Genomic DNA, 24,259 nt, shown 5'->3' with positions numbered 1-24,259 from the left:
GCCATGGTCCACGGTGTCCCACGGTGACAGATGTGTGGCAGCCCCTCTTGGCAATGCTATGGGCACTGGTGGCAGGCCTGACATCCTCTAGGGATGAAATAGGCCATGCACTGGCAACTCAGAGAACTTGGAAGTCTTTGTCCCTTGACCTGAAACCTCTGCAGGTGAGGCGTCCTGCAGTGTGTTCAGGTGGGACTGGCAGGGCTGTTGGGGTTTCTAATGTGGTTGGGGCCATCTGTAGGCTTCTGAGAAGTGGAGTTGTCCTGCCAACCTCCTGGTGTATGCTGTGCTTGCTGATTTTGTCATTGATTGGCCTTTAGTCCCAGAATTGGGCCATGCTCCAGGTCAAAGAGGATTCACCCAGCAAAGATGCAGGGAATCCAGGTCTCAAGATCCTTATAGTGCTGGACTTCCAGTGGGAACAGCAAGAGTCTGGCTGCTCCTAGGGATGGGGCTGGGCCTGCCCCAGGGGGTAAGAGCACAGGGCCCTCTTCAGTGACCGAGCCTGCCGTGACCCGCCACCATACTCACCTGCCACCCTTCCCATCCTTCCTGAGTCTTATCATTTTACCTACAACTATTCCTTTCTTCCTGGTGCCTTTTCCCATTGTGTTTCTTCTCTGTTTATGCCTTGGGCCTGTCAATGAGAGATAACAGAACATATGGTTAAGGCCACAGCAGTTTGATTATAATGTGCCTTGGTGTGGTTTTTTTTTTTCTTCTTGTTTCACCCACTTGGGATTTATTGAGGTTTTTTATGGATCTGTAGGTTTATAATTTGATCAAATTTGGAAAATTTTCAGTCTTTATTCCTCCCCCTTCCCTCAACCCTGGGGTTCCAATAATAGGTATGCTATGCTTCTTCCTGTTTTCCCACGGTGCTCCAAAGCTCTGCTTATTTTTAGGCAATCTTTCTTTTCTCTCTCTGTTTCATTTTGGATAGTTTCTGTTGCTATGTCTTCAAGTTCACTAATCTTTTCTTGTAGTGTCTAATCTACTCTTAATCCTATGCGGGGTATTTTTCATTTCAGATATTGTAGTTTTTATCTCTAGAAGTTCAATGTGGATCCTTTTTTTCTATATCTTTCATTTTTTGTGCTTTCTCCTCTCTTCCAAAGCATATAAAACCTATTTCTAATGGCTGTTTTAATGTCCTTCTCCACAAATTCATCATCCATGTCATATCAGAGTCTGTTTTTATTCATCGATTGTTCTTCTGGTTATAGGCCATATTTTTCTTTGAATGCCTGATAATTTTATATTAGAGGCTTGATGTTAGGAACTTCACATTGTTGGGTGCTGAATTTTTTTAAATTTCTGTGAATATTTTGGGGTTTGTTCTAGAACACAATTAAGTTACTTAAAAGTAATTTGCATCTTCCGAGAGTTGCTTTTAAGCTTTCCTAGCTCAAGAAGACTTATGTCTAGGGAAGATTTTGCTCTACTGCTTCTGAGATTGCTGCCCAATGCCTTGTGTATCAGGAGGTATACCCCCCAGCTGGAAAACACAAACTGTTTCCAGCCCCAAGTGATCTCAGAGAATTCTTTCATCTATTCTTTTAAGGCTTTTTCACAACCTTGGACGTTTCCTCACACATACGCACAAATTAGTGTTCAGCCAAAGACTCGAGAGTCTCAGATTTCTGGATTTCCCTCTGTGTGCATCTCTCTCCTTCTGGTTCTCTGCCTTGCAATATCAAGATGTCTTGGACTCCCTGGATTTTGAACTCTGTCATTTTAACCCATTGAGACCCCTGGGCTCTGGAGTCCCCTCCCTGTGTCGCAGGCTGGAAACATTCTCAGTGGTGCTGGGCTGGGGCACGTGTAGAGGTCAGCTTATTACGAGTGGAAATACAGTGACTTTGTGGTGGAGAAACCTGGCAGGCTCCAAGTTGACTGGGCGATTAGGGTCAGCCTCCGTAGTGGTGGGACAAATAATGCCATGTGCCCCAGATGGGCCACACTAAGAAAACCCAACATCACGTCTGGGGTTTTCCTTCCAAGAAAGCACCGCCTAAGCCTGGTCACGAGCAAGTGAGCATAAGGACCATTCTCTGAAACTGCTTGAACGTGAAGGGCAGGGAAGTCTTCCAGGTTGTAAGAGTCTGAAGAGGCAGATGACTAAATGCAGCATGTGTTCTTTGCTGAAATCCTGGACCAGAAGGAAATCGAGACCTGTTGGGACAGCTGGAGAATGTGAAGGGTCTGTGGGCGGGACAATGGTTTTGCCTTGATGTCAGTTCTTGACTTGGAGGGTTGTGTCATGGTCATGTAGGTAAGTGTCCTTGCTTTTGAGAAATACACACTAGGATGGATATTTGAGGGATATGGGCCTCAGGTCTGCAGTGTGTCCTCAAACAGTTTAGAAAAAGATGATGATAATGATTTGTAGACACGCAGAGGGCAGGAAGGGAACGCACGGGGGAGTTTTAACAGCCGGAGGAGAATCTGAGTGAGGAGGATGGGGGAGTTCTTTGCACAGTTCCTGCAACTTCCCTATAAATGGAGAGGAAGAAGAATCAACAGGGCCCAGGCCGTGGCGTGTAAGTCAAAGGCCCGGAGTATCAGCTCCTGCGATACCCTCTGGGTTGGATCTATATCAAATTATCGCTGCTGATGTAAAGCCATCCTTGGCACAGAAGATGAAAGGGTAAAAGTAGTTAGAAGCTATCACTTTATCACTCCATTCCTAAGTGCCTACAGCATTCGTTACTGATAGAAAAAGTGCATTTGAGAGACCCTAGCTAGGTGGGAAGCCCGATGCCCCCTGCCCTAGGCGAGGTGCTAACCGCTCAGTGTCCTTGCAGCTAAAAGCCTGAGAGTTGTGGCTGGAAAAGTGACAGGTCTGACCACTCTTTCCTGTTTGGTGACTGTCTCCTAGCTCCTCCAGGGAGCAGGATGGAGGACCTGTTACTCTGCTCAGCAGGGAAAGGAGAGCTGGGCTGCTGGCCGGGTGGGAGGCAGCAGAGGGCAGGGGTCAAGGGCTTGGTGTCCAGACCCAGACTGGACCCCACAGGATCCTGGCCCTGCCACTGACTAGCCAAGGGGTCTTGGGCTAGGCACTTACCCTTGCTCTGCCTCAGTTTCCTCCTGTGTCAAATAACCGTATCTGCTTCATAGAGTGATTGGGAAGATTAAGCACTGAGTTCACTCGTAGCACATCACGGGTGCTTTGCTGGTTTCTGCTGTCATTATTCCCAGGACTGAGCTCTGCCAGTCAAGCCCCCCCCCCACTGCCCCCCGAGGGTGACCAGGCCATGGGGGTGGGAGGAGGGAGCGAGCGGGGCATTGGTGCTGGTGAGAGGCTTGGATGATGGGCCTTGGTTCATGGGCTGTGCCCACACTGCCACCCACGGTCACCAAGCCCTGAGTGACTCTCGTCCTGTGGGCATCTCAGGCAGTGGAGAAATTGGACAAGAGGTCAGGACAACCCAATTCCGGACGTCTGCCGCAGCCGTGCCATGTGACTGTCCTTTCGTGGGCCTTGGTTTATGAGTTAGTAAAATGACACAGTTGGACTAAATCAGAGGTTTGCAAACTGTGAAGCCCTCGGGGTTCCCCGGAGGTGCCTGAGGGTACTTCCGGGGCGGAGTGGGGGGTGGGGATGAGGAGTCTGAACGAGCAAGCGCTAGGGCGCCTGCGCAGCTCACCCAGAACCGCTGAATCAGGGTGCTGTGAACGCTTTCACTGGGAGACATGATTCACTACCGCACACATTTTGATAATCATCAGACCAAGGTTCTCTGCGGTATCGTACGTAATCTAGCGATTCTTGGTTGTCTCTGTTTCATCAAGGCACGTAACCAGCAAGCTTTCTTGGCTCTGCAGTGCCCACGTGTCAGGCTGAGCTGTAAAGGCCGCCGGTACTAGAGGTCTTCACCCTGCTCTCTGCTTTCAGCCCAGAGACACACGTGGAAAGACTTTGATATTTGCATGCAAACATACACACACACCACACATCACATATGTATACACACAAATACATGCACCGTGCACACCAAACTCACATACGCCACACATACATAGCATGCATACCACATACACTACCCATACATCATACGCATACCACACATACTCCACATGTATACATGCGCCATACATACATACCCCGCACACATCCACACACAGTATACACACACACAGTACACACCCTCACACACACACTTTCATGACACGCATTTTGGATGTGCTTTGCTCTTAGAAAACCACTGACAGACAAGCCCCCGAGGCCCTGCGCTGGGCCTTGGCTGCACATCGGAACTGCCTGGGGACCTTTGACCTCTACAGCTGTCTGGGTCTCACCCTGGACTCTCCATGTTGGTTATCTGTTACTGTGTCACAAATTGCTCAAAACTGAGCAGCTTAAAGCGACAGACAAATATTATCACACACACTTTCCGGGATCGACTTGGCTGGTGGCTCTGGCGTAGCTTCTCTTAGGAGGTGTGGAGTTGAGCTGGTGGCCAGGCAGCAGGAGGGCGGTCATCAGAAGGGGTACTTGGGCTGGAAGACTCCTCCCATGGTGGCTGCTCACATGGCTGAGGGCAGGAGGCTGCTTATGTGTCCTCAGAACATAGCAGCTGGCTCTCCCCAAAGCGAGTAATATGAGAGAGAGAGAGAGAGAGAACGAATCCAACACAGAAGTCACAGTCTTTCACAGCCTAATCTCAGAAGGACATGGCACCACTCTGCCATATGCTATATGCTGGTTGCACAGACCACCCCTGGTACAGTATGGGGACAGCCTGCACAGAGGTGTGAACACCTGGAGGCTGGTGACCGCACCTGGTGAATCGTACCCAGGAATCCACATTTTTAAAGCATTCTAGGAAATGCCAATTAGCAGCAAGAGTTGAAAACCTGAAATACTAGTTGATAATGCTCTAGGCTTGACCACCTCTTGGGGGGCGTCCAATGCAATACAGGATATTTAGGGTTCCTGGCCTAAACCATTGAATGTCAGCCACTGGGGAGGGACAGTCATGGTGACCACCAAAAACGCCTCCAATTCACCTAGGAGACACTGTGCAACCAATTGAAGACCACTGCATGGAAGAGAAAGCCCACCCCAGGCCTGGGCCCTTCAGCCCTCCCATGGCAGGCTTGGGCCTGCGCAGAGATGAGCATCAGGGCTCGCCTACCCTCCCCACCTGGAGGCCAGAAAGAAAGAGAAGGGGATGAAGGGAGGTTGCCCTGAAGCCCACTGCCCACCTTCCCTCTGCTTTCCCCCCAGAAGAAGACAGGCATGAAGATCCTACCAGCTCCAGCTCCCCAGCATCTCTCCAGCCCCCAGAGGCCTGGGCCCCCATCTCTGGCCTCTCCGGCCTTGTTCAGATGTCTCAGCAGACACGAGGCTTTGTCACATGACCCAGCCCACCTGACCTGCCTCTGTCCCGGGCTCCCCCTGCCAGGCTGTGGTCCCACCGAGCCGCTTCCCAGATCTGCCCTGTTCCTTCTCTCTCCTTGCCTTCTCACGGGCAGTTAGTTCCCTCTGCCCAGAATCCAGCTCACCCTTTCCCTGCCTGATGCACTTCTTGGCTGGCTCAGGACACCTGCCCCGGGCTGCCCCCTCAGACTCACAGGGCGGAGTCTAGGAGTCCACCTGCCAGGCTCTGCAGAGCTCCTGTCACATTGCACCTGCTGTTTAACTGCCAGACCCCTTTCCGCGACTCTGGGCTGCCTGAGGGCCGGGCCACATTCCACTGATCTTCACAACCCCACCACCCGCGTTCTCGAGTGGATTATAAAGAAGAACATCCCTGTCCCTGTCACTGAAGAACATCCCTGTCACTGTCCAGAGCATCCAAGAAAGGCAGGACTTTTGTCTGCCTTGACAAAAGTCCATCCCTCTGCCTGTGAGTTTCTCCCACCATTTCCTAGAAGAACTTCAACATGAACCTGGGTCTGCTCTTGTTGGTATGATTTCTAGAACATTCTTTCTTTCCTTTTTTTTACAAAACAGGATTTTTCCATCATCTCCTGTATTAGGATCATATAGGCTATGACACGATATATAACAGACTCCAAAATCTCAGTGGCTTCATGCACAGGAATTTATTTCTAGCTTCCTGAAATTCTGCTGAGGGCCCAGCTGTCTCCAGGGCAGCTCCTTGGGGACTCAAGGTTCATTGGTTCCATTCTGTGGCCCTGCCATCTCAACCCATGGCATCAGGTGGCCCCGACAGGGCAGCGAGAGCTGCTGGAGGGTCATGCTCTGGGTCTTAAATGCTTTGGCCCAGAAGCGTCACTTTCCCTCATAGCCCATTGGACAGAGCTAGTCATATGCCCCACCCAGCTGCAAGGGCTGGCGGGTGTGAGCACCCGGCTGTTCAGTGAGCAGCACATGCCTCCTCCGAGTCTTCTTCCCCAGCTTGCTCACTTAACTCATCTTCATGGGCAAGGGCTTTGCTCAGGCCTTTTAGAGAGAGGAAGAATTGCCTAGATACAGCTCCCTAGGAGAGGCAGTCTAGTAGAGGAAATGAGACATGCACGAGATTACAGTCCTGCAACAGTGACACTGTAAAATGCCTGAGCAAACATGGGCGCCTTGCCCAGGTCAGAGTCCCTATAGGGTGAAGTCTGGGTCCTCTCCCTGTGCACCCCACCTTGCTCCCCAGTGCTGCTGCAGTTGCTGCAGTCCATGGCTTGAATGAGTGGCTGAAGATGAAGCAGAGAGCCCCAGTGGCCCCCAGACTTAGTGCCTATTGTAGATCTCCCAGGAGTGCTAGCTTATCTCTCCCTAGGAGCCACACGTGGGGCACATGCCAGAGTGGTCCTAGGAGGAGGTGCCTCAGTTGGGGGTCAGATGCTGACACCTCGGTGCCTGGCCAACTTCTCCAGACAAAGCCTGGCTGTATTTCCACAGTGGGCAATGAATACAAGGGGTGAGTCTCACTGCAGTGCTAACCTCAGGGACCCCCACCGTGGGGTCAAGGACTTGGGGCAGCAGGGCAGGCAGTAGGTGTGCACGTCCAGGGCTGACCCCCACTGCCAGGAATGGTCCTGCACATATAACAGGCATTTAGTTAGGTTGTAAGGGCCGACGTTGGTGATGTTGACTGTCCCAAGGTCTGTCTCCTGCAGTCGTGGCTGCAGAGAGAGGAGCAGGTGTGCTGGGGCGGGGTAACCCACAGCCAGGTTTCACGGCGTCCACAAACACGGCCATCTCCGGTGAGTCGAGGCTGGCATTGCTCCCCGAGAGCTCTGCTCAGGAAGGGCAGCAACAGGCTCTGAGCACAGCGACATGGGTTCAGGGTTTAGTCGTGGCTCTGAGTGGCGAAGCCATAGGGTAGGGCAGAAGCTGAGACCCACCCACTTGGGCTCAGACTGGAATTCTAGGGGAACCCCAATGCCATCCACGGGGCTGGTGTCCCGCCTGCACTTTGGCATCTCTGCTGTGAAGCTCCAGGAGTGGAGGGGTTTGGCCGGCCTGCAGTGTCTGCGGTGATGTGGGCAGGCCAGTGGTTGTACTCCGGCTCTGGGAGGGACCCTGGTGCTGAGGCTGGGCCCGGACAGGTGCTGCACGGCGATGCGCTCCCGCTAGAGGGCACCAGCGCACCGCTCTGCAGCTCGCGCGCTTTGCTGCGGGAAGTCCCGTCCCCAGCGCCGGCAGCCAGGTGTCTTCCCCCACCCCGCCTCCTCGTTGGCGCTCAGTGTGCCGCTCGTCCTGAAAATGACCCCAGCCCACGCCACACGCCTCCCTCCTCACAGCAAGGGAGAGGATGAGGAGGCGGAGGAGACGGCCACACCGAGGAGGAGGAAGCCCCTGTGTGGCCAGAACATCCCTGCTGTGCAGAGGCGGCCGCTCCCGAGCCCTCCCTTCCCTGTCGTCCCTGGGAGCAGCGACTTCCAGGAGGGCCGGGACGGAGCAGGGGGTGCCTTCCCGGGAGTCGGGCGCAGGTCCCATTCCCCACACCAGATGGCGTCACCGGGCCTGCAGGCGAGACGCTCGCTGGTGTGGGCGTGGGGGAGTGACAAGTGGCCACGTCTGCCCTCGGAAGGGCGGGCTGGCAGGCCGTGCTAGGGGGGAGGACGGGGCTGCGTGACCCAAGGCGAGTCCAGCTTGACCGAGTTCCACGTGAAGGCAGGGACCGGAGTCCCAGCAGGTCTTGGCCTCAGCTCTGGTCCGAGACAGCCGCCACCCCCGGGCTCCTCTCCGAGAAGTGTCACTCGAGCAGTTTCCCCTCAGGGTCTGTGACTCGGCCTCTCCCACACGCGCCAGGGCCCCTGGGCGTGACCAGCACTAGGAAGACATCTAGCGGGCGGGTCGTCCCTCCGCTCCCTAGATGGTCCCCAAGTGACCTGTACATCCCCTCCTGCTCCGGGGCACAGGGGCCGCAGGGCCCCGAGGAACGCCCCCTCCTATGCCACCCACGGCCCTGGGTGCTTCTGTGTCCTAGAGGAGACCCCAGGCGAAAGACGCCGTTTGTTGAATTATCAAATTACCCAATGTCCTGCCCAAGGCTTTCCATAAGGACATATTTTGATCATTTTTCTGAAATTTTCCATCAGACAAACAACATGTCTGCTGTCCTTTTGTTCGACAATAGGAACTACGCAGCCCACTGACTTCTCTTTTTGCCTTTCTTCTGCTAGGCAGTTTTGAGGCCAGATTCTGTGCCCGTCGGCAGGTCATTACTAGGTCACTCCAGCTTGGAACGCTCGGCCCCTGCGACCCTCGTCGCTGACCTGTGTGGGGTACGTGATGTGTACCCCCTTGTGAAGCCGGCGTGGCCTGGGCGCGGGGCTTTCTGGCCTCATGGATGTGCCCAGAGCGCTCCCCACTGAGGGGCCCTGAAGCCCCGGGGAAAGGAAAGTGGCTTCCTGGCCTCGTGAGCGTGTGTGCAAGGCAGGTCTTCACACAGGCCCCAGAGCAAGGACAGGGGACGGCCACCGGAAGGGCCAGGAGACTTGGGTTAAGCACCTGGTTCCTCTGCTTGGTCCAGACAAGGACCGAGTGAGACTTAACCCCCCCCCAAAGATAAAACACACCTCCCCAAAGAACTCTGAGGGACAAATGAGCTTCCAAACTGAAAGTCACTGCCCCTCGAAGTGATACCGAGGTCTTCGCGACTCCAGTGCTCAGAGGAGTCAGAGTGGCACAGATGCAGGAGTGGCCTGGCCCCTCCAGCAGGCGGCGCTGTTGCTGCTCGGTGGCGGCTGGGCAGGGCCTCCGGGCACTGGGGTGAAGCCGCAGACCCAGGTGCGGTGGCCGGGTTCCCGCCTCCAGATGGGAAGCAGTGACTGTCTTCCCTAGAGCTGTGTCAGCTCTGTTGCCAAGTCTTCTGGAAACTTCTGGAATGCGCTCACCCACAGACATGAGGATCACTGAAATATCCTGACGTCAGGAACATAGTGGGATGAGGACGAGCCCCACCTCACACCCCCGGCCCTGTCCACTTCCTCAAGCGCTGCTTCTCGCCTCCTCGCGCTCACGTGTAGGAGCGACCTGACTTCATTCATTCAGGCCACCGGCACTGACAGGCACCTCTCTGTGGCCCAGGCGTTGTCTAAGCCATGATGGACCGAGTTAAAACACAGGGCCCCCTCCCATGGATGGGGACATGGTCCTGTAAATGTCCCCCTCATGAGAATCCAACAGTCACACTTAGTGAACATCCACAGAGTGCTCTCCGGGGTCCAGGAACTGTGAAGGTACCTGCTCTTTCTTATCCTACCCTGTCATTGTCCGTGGAGTGCATACTGTTACTGGCCTCAGTTCTCAGAACCGAAGCCTTTGGTCAGGTGTCACCTTCTCAGTGAGGCCTCTTGAACACTGCGTCCCGTCCTCAAGCTCCCATCCCCCCCCCACCTGACCCTTGGCCGTCACCATGCGCTCTACTGTGTGTCTGTGCTCTCCCACTGGAGCCTGGGTGCCACCTGGGCACGTCCAGGGACTCATTAAACACTGGTGCAATGACCGAATGAGCTCCGACTCGCTCCTGTCCCAGAGGGACTCACACCCAGTGTCCCCGTCCAAAACTGGTGCCTCCATCCCAGCGGCCAGTATGAACTGAGCACCGTCTAAGCGACATTCCTGCGCATGCCATGCCCGAATTCTCCTGCCTACCGTGTGAAGTCTTTATTCTATTATTATTTTTCAGATTGGAGAAATGAGACTAAATACTTTGGCCCGAATCACAGTATACAGCAGGGATTAAGATTCAGGCAGCCTGACCCCTCCGCCACCCCTTGGTGAGGTGCGACCGTGAGGAGGAAGAGGGGCGGGAAAACCATTTTCTAATTCTAGACGACGGTAGTCACGTACGGCAAGTGAGGGGTGAATGTCATTTCCTTATTAAGCAAGAACAAGAAAGTGGATGTCTTTTTTTCCCCCTCTCTATGGCTGAGGGTAATAGAAATGGAAAAGGGAAGAAAAATAAAAGAAAGAAAGAGAAAAGCCGCTGCTGACAGCTTGGAAAGAGGAAGTAATATGATTTTTACTTCTTTTTAAGTCAGACAGGTTCCTAGTGGCCTCCCCGATCCCTGCGGACCCAAGCTCCGCATTGGCCCAAGAGGAGGGTGCTTACCTAGGGAGCCCCTCTGCCCCTCTGACCCCCACCCCCAGTGCTTCCTCCCTGAGGACAAAAATAGGCGCCCGTACAATACGGGAGGCCAGAAGTTCTGCAGTCCCTGGTTTCCTGTCTGAGGCCTCCAGGTAGCAGGGTCTGCTGGGAACGGGCAGCGTGCTCTGCGCGGCGAGCCTATTTTTATTTTTGTTCTTCGTGAGTCTTTTTTAAAGACGTGATGATTTGGGGGGTGGTGACTTTTGTTGGTGGATAGTGCATCAGGAAGAGGTGCCGGGCAGGGCCGAGTGGGACCGGGGTTCCCTCCCCGAGGGGCTGGGCGGGGGGAGCCGGGGTTGGAGGCAGCAAGTGCTTTCCGGGCTGGGTGGCGCGGGCTCCAGGGGGCCCCGGAAAGTCGGCCTTCGCTGTGAGACGACCGATTCAGAACGATTCAACGATTCAGAACACCGCTAGGATCTTAGATGGGGGATTGGCAAACTTCGGTCCGCAGACCAAGACCAGCCCCCCTGCCCGTTTTCCCAAATACGGTCTCATCAGCACACAGCCTCGCCCATTCATTTGCTCGCTGCGACTGCGGAGTGCCACAGTTGCCACGTGGACCCCATCGCCAGCAAAGCGTAAAATACTTACTTACTATCTGGCCCCTTGCAGAAAACGTTTGCCAAACGCTGATCTAGAATATAAACAGAGAAAAACCCTGAGAGTTAAAACAGGTGGCAAAAATCCTGAAACTCATTCACTTTAGTCATCCGAGAGCCGTTCAGCGTCACACACAGAACACTGGGTCATTCATCCAAAATAATTCTCTTCCAGCTTCCCTTTCTTCAGCTGTAGAGTGAGGATGCTGTACGTGTTCCACATTGCAAGGCTGTGCTAAGGGTCAAACAGTAATAGGCGCCAGGCCGTGTAGCGACAGTCACTTGCAAACTTGAAAAACACGCTGCAGAGTGATATGGCCGAGTGGCAGCTGGGCAGACACAGAGCTGAGTTTGCGAGCAGCCCAGCCGTTCCTCCTGTGGGTGTCTGGGGCGTGGGAGAGGGGTGCAGAGATTCCGCTGGGCTCTCCCAGCTCCCTCGGAGCCCGAGACCTGAGCAGTAACTGCCTGCCGTCAACTTTAGACGGAGAAGGCTGTCTCTGCTCTCCCCGTTCCTCTCTCCTTGTGCCTCCTCCCTTTCCTTGCCCCAGTCTTCCCCCTTTCATGGCCCTGTTCAACTCTTACCTCCTCCGTGCGGAAGTCAGAGGTGTCTTGGCTCTCTGGGGGCTTGATTCTAGGCCAGTTTCGGGGTTCTGGCCAGTTTCTCCAGGTTTTCGTGCCTCTCCGTGTGCATGTGTGTGTGCGTGCGCGTGCATATGCTTCTTGGAGGAGGTAGACCTTGACCTGGGCCTTGCTTGGTGGGGGGGGGGGTCTACGGGGAGGAAGAGAAGTGTGGCATCGAGGGATGGGGAAGGGAGCAAGCAGGGGCTCAGAAGAAAAGGAGGCTGCTGAGAATAGGGGAGTCCAGGAGTCCTCAAGAGCCATTTCTACAAGTAGCAAGAGCTGCTGGTGGAGGCCCCGGAGGTCTTGGCACTTGACCAGATGGGGACGCAGCGGAATGTTCTTAGCAGGGAAATGCTGGCTGGCAGGAGGACCCAGGAAGCCGAGGGCTAGGCCTGACCAATCCTTGCCCTCGTCCTGGAGACTCACAAGGAGTTCCTAGGGTCTCCCTCCAGTGTCCAGGGAAGAAAAGGGACAGGCCAGCATCCCTAATAAAAATAGGACTTGCCCCCAGCGGAGAGGTCATCTGGTCCATGCCCTGTTTGGGCCAGACTATACCCAGAACCCCTTGCGTGCCAGAGGGCTTGAGGCCAGCATGGGACAAGGGTGCTTGGGGGACAGAAAGCTCAAGTGGGGCCAGACTGAGGACAGCCCCTTCCAAGGCATCTCGCAGAGACAAAGAGCTGCCCGGCCCAGCCCAGCCCTGCGAGGGGAGTGAGCTCGGGCTTGGGAGGAGGAGGCAGCAGCATGCCCGTGCCCAGTGCTGACAGCAGGCCTGGGATGAGCAGGGTCACGTGGCCACAGCCTCACTGTCCCTGTCCTACAGCAGTTTCCAGGGGCTGGCTTACTCCTGCCCCCTCCCCGGCTGATTATTTGGTGATACCCCTGGTGACTTGGGCCAGCCCTAGCTGAACAAGGTTGCGCGCTGGGCCAGCACGTTCCCTGCTCTGTCCTTTGCCAGTGGAAGGAGCCGCCGAGGCTGGGGGGAAGAGGAAGGTGTTGCCAAGGGTGTGAAGCATCCATTATTCCTTTATTAGCCAGTGTGCCGTTTCTGGTCGCGTTCTCCTTCCTGGCAGCGGTGAGTTTGGGGGCGGAGAAGCCGGGCTATTTTCATTTACCCCAGCTTCTGTCACTGGGAGCGGCGGGGGAGGGGGCCGACAGGGCTACGTGCTCTCCGGCAGGCGTTTGTGAATGGGGCCCCGGCTCCCAGGCTGGCCCCCGGCAGGCGCTCCCCCCCCCCCCCCCCCCCCCGCCCCGGGACGCGCTGACTCTCACTGGCTGGACGGCGCTTTGCTAGCATTGCAGCGGCCGGCTGGGCAGGAGGAAGCTTTCTTCTGGCCCGAGAACAATACCAGGGTCAGCCCAGGGACCTCCCTCCTACACCCTCTTCCTTCCATTGTGAGCCGAGGCACAATCCCAGGCCACTGGGCTCTGCACAGCCTGGGGCGTAGGGGGGTCGGGCCCAGGAGAGATTAGCGATGTGTGCGACAGCTCCAGTCGCTTGCCTCCGCTTCCCAGGCTGGGCCAGGCTTCTGGGCAGCAGATGGCCAAACAGGCCAAGTGTCTGTGAGTGGCCATCGCATCCCTGTGCTTTGCACTCTGTCCCCCACCCCCGGTGACTCCCAGCCCGCGACGGCTGGAGAAGACCCAGAACTGCCCACTGCCCTGTTACACAGACAAGGAAACTGAGAGCCAGAAAGGTAAAGGATTTACCAAACTTATCGTCGCCCTGCTTACAATTCTTCCCTGATTCCCAGGGCCTATGGAAAACCCTAGACTTCCCTTTATCCCAGTTCGCTGGCCTTCCAGGCTTCTCTCCTGGGGCTCTGTCTGTCTGTGCTGTAGCCTTGGTGACTAACTAGCAGGCCCTCGATCCAGCAGTGAGTTATGATGACACCACTGCACTCCAGTGTAGGCGACAGAGACTTCAGTGACCTTCCCACTTGGCCGGCCTGCCTGCCGCACGATTCTTCTTCAAAGACATTGCTCATCGGTCACCTCCTCTGTGAAGCCCTCCCTGATAGCGCCCTTTTCCCATGCCCCACAGCCCCGGGCTCCTCCAGCACCTGATATATGCACAGAGCAGGGCTGCCTGTCCCCTCACTGCTGTGTCTGCATGTCCTTCCGGCACGTACCTGCCTCCCTGCGCCACACACGCCAGCTCCTGGGGGCCCATGCGTATCTCATTCACCTTTGCAGCTCTTAGGACGGGTTCTCAAAGTGTGGCCCGCAGATCAGCAGCAGTAGTAGCACCTCGGAACTTGCTAGAAATGCAGATTCTTGGGACTCATTTCACTCCAGTGGACCAGAAACTCAGGGAGAGGGGCCCAGCAATCTGTGGTTTAACAAGCCCTTCGGGTGATTCTGATGTGTGTTTCTGACCTAATTGCAGGCAACTGAGTCTTTGGGGGTTTTTTCTTTAGAGACAGAGTGTGGCTCTGTTGCCCAGGCTGGAGTGCCGTGGCATCATCATAGCTCACTGCATCCTCATACTCCTGGGCTCAAGTGAGACTCCTGGCTCACCCTCCTGAGTAGCTGGGACAACAGGCATGCACCACCATGCCTGGCTAATTTTTAAATGTTTTTTTTTTTTCAGAGATAGGGTCTTGCTATGTTGCCCAGGCTGGTCTCAAACTCCTGGCCTCAAGCACTCATTTAGCCTTGGTCTCCCAAAGTGCTAGGATTATAGGCTTGAGCTACCACACCCAACTGCAACTGGCTTTCAATTACTTCTAGATAATTAGTGAGCCGACGATATCACTTTCCCCTATGCCTTTCTATTTGTTGCTTTGGTTGTTTTTTTTTTTTGTTTTTTTTTGTTTTTTTTTTTACCATTATTTTGCGCAAATGAAAGCCAAAAAAATTGTGGCCTGTTTGACAACCCAGGACATAGATTTGCAGAGAGTTGGGTGATTCGGGGACAACCTGGTCCCCCAGACTCCAGTGCCTGCTCCTGTCACGGGCCATGCCCCAGAGGACCCCTGGCCCCCACAGCCCTGGGCAAGCCACCGAGGATCAGGGTTCCTGGGAGACTCATCCCCTTCGTGCCAGCCCAAGGTAGAAACCCCAGCGCAGTCCCCAGTGGTGCCACCTGTCCCCAGGTGGTCAGAGCCACCACCTGGGGTGGAGACGTGGCAGCAGCCCACACGGGTGGAGTAAAGCCCCAGCTACACACCGTGGAGCCCCCTCCTGTCACACCGCTTGTGTGTGTGACAGATGAACCCTCCTCGGTGTGTTGGGCAGAGGCTAACAGTGAAGGGCGTTTGTTCCCCGAGCTCAGAGGCTCTACCGGTGGCCGGCGATGACTCTGAGGCCCACTTGGTGCCAGGAGGGAGCTGACCTGGGAATAAACCAGCAGCACCAATTGTGTCTATAAAGTGGAGATTAAATAGACCATAAATAGTAACAGCCGCGCAGGGGCAGACCTGGCCAAACAGACCCCGGAAATGCTAAAAGCGATGGTTGTGTCCAGAAAACGGTTCTGGCCTTTCGTTCCAAGGGTCGGTGGTCTCACCTTTCGAGCAGGGGCCCTGGGGACAGGCAGTTTTTTCCTGCCACTGTGAAATGGGGGTGTGGGCTCTGCCACCCTGCGCCCCCACTCCTAGGGCACGCTAGAGGAAAGGCTCGTTCGATTATTAAAGTGTTCTATCTGTGCTTGGGTTCTCCAGAGACCTTCAGGTTTCCTTTTGGCTCCAACCTCTGCAGGGTTCAGATTCGGGAGGAAGTTCTGCCCTGAGTGATCTGGGCTCTGCTCACTCCCCAGGGTTACAGTCCTCGAGGAGTTTTTTCATCACGGAGAGGGAATTGAACGTGGCTTTTTGCTGCTGGTTTCCTGGAGTGCGTCTCTTTGGGTTCCCTGAGGTCTGCCGGCTTGGCCGGGATCCAGGGAGAGGTAAATGGCAGCCTCCTCCCTGCTGCGACCGGAGCAGTGCCACTGTGGGCCACCAGCTCTGAGGATGCTGGGCCCGGTTGCTCTGCGAGGCCCAGGGCTGCCGGCCCCAGGTTCCAGGTTGAGTGGCCGCTGTGGCACAGACCTGGGGTCCACCCCATTGAGGTGCTGAAGTGTCACACGGTGTGGAAGCTACCGTGGTTCAGTGACCTTGTCACTAAAGTGACTGCGTTGTAGCAAATGACCTCAGTAGCCACTTCCACCACGTGCATTCTGTCTCTAATAGAATCACGGTCATCTCCAACGCGATGGTATAATACGGTGCTGTTGGCCCAGGCGGGATTCAGAAGAGGGGAAGGAAGGGTTGGGCTGGGAGACTTCATCCCCCACGGGACTTACATCTATCTACCCATTTTCTCCAAAATGATATACACAGGTTATAAAAATGAAATAATGCTGAAAGGCCTGTAACAGAAAATAGCAGCGTTTGGCCCCATTCTTCCTCAGCTACCACTTCCGTTTCTCAGAGCAGCTATACACATACTTTCACTTTTTTCACCATTTTTTTTTCTGGTGCTATCACCATATTTCTAATATAGATATCTGATATCTAATATTTCTAATATCCAGCATAATATTCTCACATTGTTCTTTTTAAATGTATCGATTTTAGATATCTGCTGACTTTCTTATTATGGTAGATAAGAATTTTGTTCTTTTGGACCTCCTCTCGGTACGTCAAATTTTAGTTAAATTTTTAGTAAGATTATTACTTCAGTCCTGAATCTGACTTTCCTTTTCTTTTTATTTTGAAAACTTCAGATTTACAGAAAAGTTACAAAAAAACTCCACAAAGAATTCCAGTCTACCCTTCCCTGGAGTCCCCAAGTGTTAATATGTCACCATACCTGCTTTATCGTGCTCCCACTCTAATTTTCTCTTGTTTTTTCTTAATGGCTGTAACTCTAAGTTGCAGACATGGTGCCGCTTCAGCCCTAAATACTTCAGCTTGTTTTCCTGACAACAGGGACATTTTCTTCCATACACACAGTTTAATTATCAAAATCAGGGAATTAACATTAATAGAATACTATCATATTATTAATAGATATACTTAAATTTTGCCAATCGTCCTACTAATGTCTTTTGTAGCTAATGAAACAGGTTTTTTTTTGTTTGTTTGAGACAGAGTCTCACTCTGTTGCCATGGCGTCAGCCTAGCTCACAGCAACCTCAAACTCCTGGGCTCAAGGGATCCTCCTGCCTCAGCCTCATGAGTAGCTGGGACTACAGGCATGTGCCACCAAGCCCGGCTAATATATATATATATATATATATATATATATATATATTAGTTGTCCAGCTAATTTCTTTCTATTTTATTTTTAGTAGAGATGGGGGTCTCACTCTTGCTCAGGCTGGTCTCAAACTCCTGAGCTCAAATGATCCACCCACCTCAGCCTCCCAAGAGTGCTAGGATTATAGGCGTGAGCCACCATGCCTGGCCAAGTTTTTGTGGGGTTTTTTTTTTTTCTGGTTTAGAGCACATTACAAGATCACACTTTTTTAGTCACATCTTTTTGTCTTCTCAATCTTTCTTCATCTTTTGTGACCTTGACATTTTAAACAGTGCAGGCCCAGTTATTTTGTAGAATGTCCATCCATGTGGGTTTATTTGATGTTTCTTCATGATTAAACATAAGCACTTTGGAAAGGAAAACCGCAGAAGGGGTGCGGGGTCCTTTTCGGTGCATCCTACGGACAGGCACACTGATTGGATATTGTAGCATTGACCATCTGGTTAAGTTAGTAATTTCTAGGCCTGGAGGCTAGAAAGTTACTATTTTTCCTTTTGTAATTAATAAATGCTTTGCAAGGAGATAGTTGATACTATGTAAATACACTGTTTCTGATAATACTTTTACCCTCAAGTTGTAGCATTCATTGATTATTCGTGCCTGAAATAGCATCGTGCTGGTTGGCAAACAGTGCTTTTAAAAAATGTCATCTACATTTATTAGTTGGCTCCCTCCTATAACGATCTTTCCCTTCTCCTCTTTTTGTTTATTTATCTTTTATCTATCTGTGTTGACTCATAGATTTTTAAATTTATCCTAAGGGTTATAATCCATTACTATTGTTATTTATTTATTTTTTTGATGCTCATATCGTCCCAGTAGGAGTCCCTTCAGACGGGCTTCTGTGTATTGCTGTAGTATCCTCATTATTCTTTGAGCACTTCCCAACTTTCTGGCATAAGAAGTCGTTCTGGGCTTATCTGGTACTTTCTCTGCCCCAACCCTGGAATCCACCATCATCCAAGGAGTCCTGGTGCTTTTTTAATGAATGGTTCTTAGAAACCCAGATCAGGCTCATGGCTGCTGAGTTCTCCTGTGCTTTCCACCCTCCCCCCTCCCACTCCCTGAGTACCTGGGTGCCCAGGTCCGAGCTTCTCTTATTCAGCTTCTCCAGCAATGAACCTCGAACCTTTTGCCTGGGGCCAGGGAGTGAAGGGTGGTTGAGCGGCTGTGTGGGGTGGGGAAGGGGACGTGGGGAGTCTCGCGTTCAGACTTCAGTCTGGTTCTGTTGTTTCCACCCAACACCTGAGCCCTGCCTTTCCTGGCACTTGGGGCCTCCACGCTCCGAGCTCCAGAGGTTTGCAGGCTCCGTCAGTGCGTTTGTCATCAGTATTCCTCTCTGCGGACAACTCAGTTGCACCTGTCCCCACTCTGCTATTCTCCCATCCACTTTCTGTCTTCACAAAATTTGCTGAAATCTCTTTTTTTTCTTTTTTTATCTCTGTGCTTTTGTGGGTTTACAACTTCTTTTTACTCATGGGGGAGGAGGGAGTTGAAATGGATGCACGTGGTCAACCGTGTCAAGTCGGAAGTCTAATATGGTTGGATTTAAGCAAGTAGGGGCACGGGAAGAGGGTGGTGAGACTGCGCTCAGCGTGCTTGTCAAGGGGAGCGATGGGAGCGGATGGTGTCGTGCGGGAGTCGAGGATAGAGTCATCTGTCCTCGGAGTCCAGGCGGGAGGGCTGGCATGTGGCTGAAGGCCTGGACATGTTGTCGCTGCAGCTAGAGTATAAAGGGGGCCGCAGGATATGCCTGAAAGCCAATAAATAGGTTCTTTTCTTTGTTGTTGCTCAAAGAACTCTAGGAGGGGACACACGCATGCGCACGCACACACACCAGCCTCACCACCAGGAGATGTGCACGCGAGCAGAGTAAGAGCCCCTTATGTCGGAGGGCCCCGGGAAAATCTGCTTGGCTTCAGACCTCACAGAGATTCGGACCCCACACGACAGTCGCCAGGGCCAAAGTGCCGTGAGACCCAAGGATAAGGCTCTGTTGTCTTCCCGCTTAGGATTCCAGCCACACCCTGCCCAGCTTCGTACTTGACCCTTCCTTTCTGGTGGAAAAGACTCTTCCTCAGCCAGTCCTCAGGCCCCTGAGAGTGGGACTCTCGTCCGCCACCTCATCTGAGACGTCTGGGCACATGCTGGCCACAGTCAATCACAGGAGCGTGGAATAGTTGCTGACACGGCCAAGCAGCTGTGTGAGCCGACGGTGTGCAAGGACGAACAGAGCAGCCTGCTACCGTTGCCCCTGACAGCTCGCAGGGCACTGGGGCCCGGCCGGCCTCCCCTTCTCTGGGGCCGCCGGAGCCTTTCCCCCGTGGTGTCGCTGAGAACTGTGCCCACCACCCCAGCCCCGGTAGTTGGCCGGCCCCGGAAGGCCTTGTATAAAGCACAAGCTATCCCCGCCTTTTGCCAGTTCACATTTCAACAACCCACACATTCTGCAGTTCCTGAAAACCACTTGCGTAGAACTTCTGGTAGCTTTAATCTCCTTACTTGGGAGTCCTGCTCATTTCTGGAAATGTTTAAATAAGCAGCGTACCCTTTAGGGTGGGGCAGGCAGGGCAGTGTTTCCAGCATAGCGCCCTAGTGATGGGGGGGCGGGCAACGGAGAGCTGAGTGTGGCTGATGGGGGGCCACCCCGTGCACAGCTCTGTCAGCTGCTCCTAGTCTCGGGAACACAAAGGCCTGCAGGGCAAGGACTCTGGGTACATCCTCGTGGCCTGGAAGGGCTCCATTTCCAGCTGATCTCTCACCAGGATTCGTCCTCCTGACGTGTTGTCACCTCGGGCCCTGATGTGGAGGGTAGAGCTGGGGTGTACTTGGGCTGGGGCTGGTGGAGGGACAAGGTCAGAGAGGGGCCGGCTCAGGAGTAGGTCCCTGGACCGGCCGGGGAGGACGCTGGACATCCTGCCTGGCCTGGTGCCTGGAGTAGGGAGCAGCCGGCGCTGGGCGCTGGGGCAAACAGATGAAACGTGCCCCTGCGCGTGGCATCTTGAGGACGGCCTAGCTAACACATCATTCTGAGCACGGAGACCAAACCCACACAGCCAACCCGGCCGCAGGTCTGGGGCCCAGGGCCCCTGGTTGCTACTCTTCCCACACATTGTGCCGTTTCTTTTATATGATTCTGAATGACTGGTCCTTGTATAAGGCTCACAGGACATCTGTTTAATAATTTATTCTAGAATTTCCCAGGGATCTGCATCAAGTAGGTGTCTTTGAAAAGGCTTCATCACTAAAGTGTCTGCACATAAAATGTTCTGTAGACAGGAAATTAGGAAAAAAAAAAGAGGGAAAAAAGGAAAGGAAATGACCATCAGAGCCGTCTCTGTGTCTCTGCACGCCTCCGTCCTTGCAGACCAGGACAGCAAGGCCACATACGCTGCCAATGGCAGCCCTGACCCCCAAGCCAGGGGCTCTCGGGGGCCTGTGCCCCAGTCCTGCCAGGGGCGCAGAGGCATGAAGGGCCATCCAGAAAGATGCGGAAATCATCGAGGCCTTCAAGAGCACCACGGAGGAGGGAGGATTTTCTGCCACATCATTTGGACGCCCCATGTTGGCAGTTGTGCCGCGTCCTCTCGCTGGTCTCTGTTCTGCATGCTGTGCCGTCAGGCCTGTGAGTCCCTTTTTGGGCCCCAAAGAAGGCTTTTGTGAGAGTGTTCAGCCCGTGGACCAGCCCCGCCCCAGCCAACATGATGACTTTGTGCAAATTAGAAAGCGGTGCCTGTGCCTCAGATTGTCATAAAAGCGATTCGAAGCTGTGACAGCAGAGGCGAGGGCATCCCTCGGGGTTGGGCAGAGCAGGTGTGAGCAGCAGCCTGTTCTTCACTGACACAGGTTTCACCTGTGCAAGCTTGAGTTGAATACCTAGGTCGCCAGTGCGCTTTCTAGGAGGCCAGACTTCGAGCTTACAACATTTCCAGCTAAAGAGAACCCGCCCCGGGAGGGTCGTGTCTGGCAGCCAAGAAGGCAAGGCCCCCCTTCTGTTTCTTTGGGAGGAAAGAGTCGAGAGGTCGTGGAGTGGAACCTTCAAGACTGTCTAGTACGGCTCCTTTCACTTTGCAGCACTAGGGCCCCTGCTCTGAGCACAGGGCTTCCGCACCCCCACTTCCAGGGGAGATGAGCTGCACTCGTGAGGCTGCCGTGAGTCAGAGGTGACCATGTGCAGGAGAGAGAAGCCCCTGCGTCCAGGAGGGGCTGAGCAAAAAGGTGATTTACAGAGAAGAAAAGGAACTGCCGGATGCCCAAAGTTCTTCAGAGCGCTGAAGAACTTTTTCACAGCATTTTCCGAACATGTTGCAAATGTTGGGAACAGTTCATTCCAGTTCCTATGACCTCTGGCGGCCCCGTGCCCTCTGCATTATTATTATTTTGCTTCAAAGCATACCCTCCAGGTCAAAGCAGAAATATTTGCTTGGCAAGAAAAGAGAAGATGTTCCTTTATGTGGCTCTTCCTGGCGGCAAGAAGAGGGACATTGTTCCAGCAGGCTGGCGTGTGGTGTGGTCAAGGAAGCCCATTGCCCCCCTTCGCTGAGGTCATCTGAGGACACCCCAAAGAGCAGCAGTGCCGGGAGCTGGCCGTGCCCTGGAGGAGCACACCTGATTGGCTGAAGATGGAGGCTCCGCTAAGCCGAGCCCGAGGGTGGGGAGCCAGGAGCCCGGGGGAAGCTTGCCAGGCCACTGGGGAACCCCTCTGTGCTGCAGGAAGACACAACCCCAAACCTCAGGGCGATTCAAAGAATCGAAAGTCAGGGACCAAGAAGAACGTCTTCTTTCACTCCTGCCATGAGCGTGGTGTGAAACTGCCGTGCTGTCTGCGGAGCTGAGATGATTTCAGTAACTCGTGGGAGGCTCTTACCAAAATGCCCGTGCCTTTGCCCTGCTGCGGACAACTAAATCAGAATCCCGGGGTGGACAGTCCTGAGCACGCGTCACTCTTTAAAGCTCCCTGGGTGAATCTAACGTGCAGCCAGGGCCGAGACCCTCTGCATTCAGGATGTGTTCCTCTTCCGCTTTCTGTAAGAAAAATAAGGAGTTAGCCAGGGCTGGATCCGAACTTATAAAACATGAGTGCGGTGGCCTCTGTCTTTTTGGAGTAGATCACACCAGCGTTGTGGAATACTCGTTTCTTTTCTGACCTTCCTATTCATTTAAGAATGTAGGGCTGCGCAGAGCAGGGACCAAGTCTTGTTTGCTATTGCATTTCTCACAGGGGATGCGCTATCTTCCCCTCCCCCCACCTCATCCTTTACCAAAACCTGTCCGTTTTATCCCTAAATGTTTACAGACTCCCCTCCTTCCACCCCTAGCTCCTACGTTAGCCCTCCTTGTCTCTCGGCTGTTGCGATCTCCTCCTAACCAGTCTGTTTGGTTTCGATGGATTCCCTAAACCCATCCTCCGAGCTACCTCCAGCGTGGTCTGCCAAGTGCACGAGTCTAGCTAAGTTGACTGATTTGCGGTGGCCTGTCCTTGCCTCCCGCCACACGTAGGAGCAAGCGCCTGTCACGCGCGGCTGCCCCGAGCCAGCCCCTGCTTCTCTTCCCAGCCTTGGCTCCCACGCTTCCCCCACTTGCACCCCACATCACAGCACACTGGACTAGTGGCGGGACCTGAGTGTGGAAGGGCCAGGCCGCCGTCTTCACCCGGCACAGACACTGGCTGCAGTAAGTAGACCACGCACAGTGAGCGAACGCACAGCGGCCCTGGCACGCCCACGACACGCACGGACCGGAGGGCCGCCTCTGGGAGCCAGGACACAGGCGTCTGCCCTGCCCCTTCCAAGCAAGTGCCTTTACTTCTCTGTTCCCTCATTGCTAGGATGGGGAGAATAAAGTCTACCCCTGCCAGCCACCAGCCCGGAAGGCTGCCATGAGAATGAAGCAAGATGCTAATCGAGATGGTGCTTTGAAAGCTGTAAGGTACCAGTCAAGTCCAAGGGCTTCTGTGGGGGCAGCAGTAAACAGCTGTCGCACGCGGCAGCTCCGGGACTCTTGGGGCGCCGCTCACCGTGGAGCACCGCGCACGTGCCTGTGAGCAGGGCAGGCAGGCGTATCGGTGGCGACACCGGTTTCTTCTCTGTGCATTTTTATAAAAGGAATCGGGTGAAGGAAATGTCTTGGAATAGACAATCTTCCTAAACTCCCCCAAAATAACTTCAGTGGAAACAATTGTGGCAACGTCCATTCTGCTGTTATTGTTTCAGTCTACTGCTATATGGGAAAAGTCTCCCGGCGTTTCCAACTCAACTGGGAATCGGCTTGACTTCCAGAGGTCTGCAAACAAAGGGATTGTGCGCAAGGGCCGCTCTGGGTGTTTGTGGCCCGGGAGTGCTGCAGACACTCCCAGGGCTTGTGTACAGCTTGGTCTTTCCTCTCCCCTTCCCTTCGGGGGCCGCGTTCACCAAAGGCCTTTGTGTTTTCCCATAGATAGCATGTTAGGGGTCATTCCCAGAAGAGTTTATTGTAACTACACTCAAGATTCTGGGTTTCCTTCTCGTCAGTTATGGAGCCCAGCATCCCAGACTCGAGACCTGTGGATGCTCGGTGACGCTTTGCCTCGCACACCGTGTATCACCGGTCCCCTCCCGAAAGGTCTCTCTCGATGTTTCTTCCTCCACCTTGGCACAGATGGGCGTGGCCCCAGGCCTGGGTGCCAGGAAGACCCACTGCTGCCTCGCTTGCCAGTCTGTCCTGCGTGAAGCAGTCGTCCACACGCCTTTGCTCTCTCCCCGCTCGGCGTGTCCCCCCAACTCCAGTGGCGACACAGCTCTCCGCTGGCCGTGACACAAAGTCTGATCCCTGGAATCTCTCTTCAACCCCCGCCCCGCCCCGTCCATTCTTATCCTCCACCACCTCCTAATTGTCTCCCCACATTTCCCAGGACAACCCTATTTTTCTGTCATTTCACCCTTTTCAGAAACTTCAACTTGTTTGTTAATCATGTGACCCCATGTGATTTAAGTTTTTACTTTTGTAAAAAGTCCTCATAGACCCCTTGTTCCTATTTCTGGCTCACAGCACGTGAAGACCAGTTGCTTTCTTGCCTCCGGACCTTGCTTTAAGCGCCCTCCCTGCCACCTCCCTGCCTCTAACTCCCCCATCCCTTAGAATCTCCCTTTTCTTCCCTTTTCTAAGTAGTGTTCCCTGACTACTCTCCTGGGACATCCTAGAATCTTTGTTTCTCAGAGCATGCATGGTACCCCACCTCATCACTTCTCAGAC

General features: G+C 53.8%; 1 protein-coding gene across 6 annotated transcripts in view; it reads left to right on the top strand.

Annotated features, from left to right (window-relative positions):
• The window catches only part of CTIF (cap binding complex dependent translation initiation factor), a 273,428-nt gene that overhangs the window by 99,577 nt on the left and 149,592 nt on the right, over positions 1-24,259 (top strand). The gene's annotated exons all lie outside the window — the stretch shown is intronic.

This window comes from Microcebus murinus, chromosome 17 (assembly GCF_040939455.1).
Source record: "Microcebus murinus isolate Inina chromosome 17, M.murinus_Inina_mat1.0, whole genome shotgun sequence".
Lineage (NCBI taxonomy): Eukaryota > Metazoa > Chordata > Mammalia > Primates > Cheirogaleidae > Microcebus > Microcebus murinus.
The sequence above is the reverse complement of the archived record's forward strand: the minus strand, read 5'-3'. Positions and strand labels throughout refer to the sequence as shown.